This window comes from Solanum tuberosum, unplaced genomic scaffold, assembly GCF_000226075.1.
Source record: "Solanum tuberosum cultivar DM 1-3 516 R44 unplaced genomic scaffold, SolTub_3.0 scf00287, whole genome shotgun sequence".
Lineage (NCBI taxonomy): Eukaryota > Viridiplantae > Streptophyta > Magnoliopsida > Solanales > Solanaceae > Solanum > Solanum tuberosum.
The window spans coordinates 792,161-795,028 of NW_006239211.1; positions in this window are offsets into that span (position 1 = coordinate 792,161).

Consider the following 2,868-nt stretch of genomic DNA (forward strand, 5'->3'; position numbering starts at 1 on the left):
AGTGTTGCCGCCTCAATATATTTTTGTACCATTCACTTACTGCCACGTGGCAGCAGCAAGCAGCAAATTTGAATTTCCTAATTGCAGCCGCCTTTTTCCATATATAAAAATATATTATTTTATTCACTTTAATCCATTAAGCTGCCTGCTTGATTTCCTTCTTCAACTTTTCATTTTTAATTTGTTTTAGCTCCAAACTTCTTCATTTTTTCATCAATTTAATCCTACAAATAAAATACACAATTTAGCACAATTCATAGAATTTATGCTCATAAAGGATAAATATAAATACTAAATATGAGGCAAATAATGATTAAAAATATGTATTTTGACCTCACATCAGTCCTATACGCCATGTCACGTCTAGGGTGTACTTTGGGTAGCACAGGGTTTAAAAAGGTCCTAGGAAGTCTCATAAGCCTCGTCGAGTAGAGTTTTGTTCATGAGTGTGAAGAGCGCCACATTTATGAAAGAGAGGCTATAAGATGTTTAGGAAACTTCACTTCTCTCATTACTCTAAAGTCGTGCGATAGAGTTCAACTCTATAATGTGTCTCTCTCCTAATCCTTATCTGATGATTTACAGGATATGACCACTAGAAGGGCATATACTAGAAGGAATGTGAGAGAGAATGTGGAACGAGAAGCTCCTCCTCAAGCTCCGATCGACCCTTTGGCCGAGCAAGTGACTAATGCAGAGTTTAAGGCTGCTTTTCAAGTGTTGGCTCAAGTTATGACGGCTCAAGCCAATAGGGAGATTGTGGTCCCTGTGAACCTAAATGTGGGTACAGCGGCCTCTCGGGGTCCTATACGCCATGTCACCAATGAAGGTAATATTGTCAAAATAACATGTGACAGCCCCTATCAATCTCTCAATTATAGTAGTTTCTTCTTAGATCAAAATCCCACCAAACTTTGGATCTTGTGCAAATATTGCTCTTTTCTTTTTTACGATGACATACCACTCCCAGTATTGGTCTTTGAGGTGGGGTAACTCTTTATATGTATCTTCCCCAAATGTAATTACTACTCCCTCTGTCTCTAATTATTTGTCCACTTTTGAATTGGTACACCTATTAAGAAAACAATTGTTGATGTAGTGAGTTTATCATTTTACCCCTATTAATTATGAAGTGGATGAATTTAAAACTTACGATTTTCAAAAAGTTCAATCTTTTTCAAAGTAATTAATTGAGGGTATAATAGGTAAAAAAAAATTATCCTTTCTTAATTTGTCAAAATGGACAAGTAATTAGGAATAACTAAAAAAGAAAAAGTGGACAAGTAATTAGGGACAGAGGGAGTAATTAATCTCTCGTTTCCAAGTTGATAATAAACTAACTGAAAGAAACAATTCTAACATTGAATAGATGTGTTTTCCTATTCGAGAACCGTGAGGGGAATTATACCTTCCTCCAAAGTCAATTTATTAAAGAGTTGAATCTCCAATGCCATTTCATGACAAGGCTTTAATTTTGTGCTTTCAAATTCCTAACTCCAAAACCTCCCCATTTTTTATCGATGGTGAGAAGTGAGAACTCCATTAAAAATGTCTAATCACATAGTATAACTGCAAATATTTAAATTTGTTGATTATAAATTTATAAAATAATTCATATTATATTAAATTTAAAATATATTAATTCAATTAAATATTGTGAATTAATATAATTGAATTAATTATTTAAAATTGAATAAATATGAATTTAATTAAACTCAAATTTCATTGATTTGGGTTACAAATGATGAGCCTACTTTACTGTCCAAGTCTCCAAGATGTCATCCTATCCTAAAGACCCAGTTTTGTTCTACGTGTCAAATGATGTGGCATGACAAGTCAAACGAATAAGTTAATAAGATCATGTCACATGTCAAAGTAACATGACATGCCTAGTTAAAGCAAAGGCCAATAAAAACATGTCACATTTGTGCAAGTGACATGTTCCGACCAATCAAATATCAACATGTCACTCAAATTTAAATGATTGAAGGAAACATGTCTTCATCACTACTCCTCCGCCACGTCACTTAAATCTGATTGGCCAGAGAAAGTTTGTCCTCATCACAAATCCTCCATGCTACAACTATAAATAGTGGTTCTCATAATTCGAAAAAGACCCCAAGATTCTAACAAGAAGTTAGAGAGAGCTCGAAAGTCAAATGCCACAATTTTCTCTACAAGCTACAAGTTCAATAATTCAAGCACTCAAGTGCTCAAATTTAAGAAACATCTCAAGATCAAGCCCACAAGATTCAGGAAGAAGCTCAAAATCCCTTGAATTCAAGATCAAGTTCATCAAGGTTTAAGATCAAGTTCGAAGAACGTTGAATCCAAATACAAGTCAAGAACAAGTTCACCAAATTCAAAGCTCAAGCTCAAATTCCCTGAATTTACATTCAGGAAAATGGATCAGAGGATTAATAGAGATTGTAACGCTCATATATTTGAAATAAAATACTATAATTGTTGTCATATTTTACAATCTTGATTATTATTTTCTCAGCGCAAATTTTATCGTCTACAATAACTTTTAAGCCATTAAATACGGCAAACATTGTGTTAGATGAGCTAGAATCTTAAGGTCATGCATAGCAAAATAATAAATGACAAACTTGTGGAACCATTTTCATCATTTTCACCTTCTAAATACATGGTAACTTAAAAGGAAGAGGCTGAGAAGGAAAAGTACACCTGCTAAACATGTTTTCCATATATCAGCAACTAAAATAATTCATAGACAAAGTAAGTTCATCAACTTTTAATGAATCATGATACGACCTTCAAGGCTTCAACCAACTTTTCATGCTTCACTAAGTTGGGACTATGTGAGCAGCATGACAAAAGAAAAGTTGAGCCAACGAAGAGGAA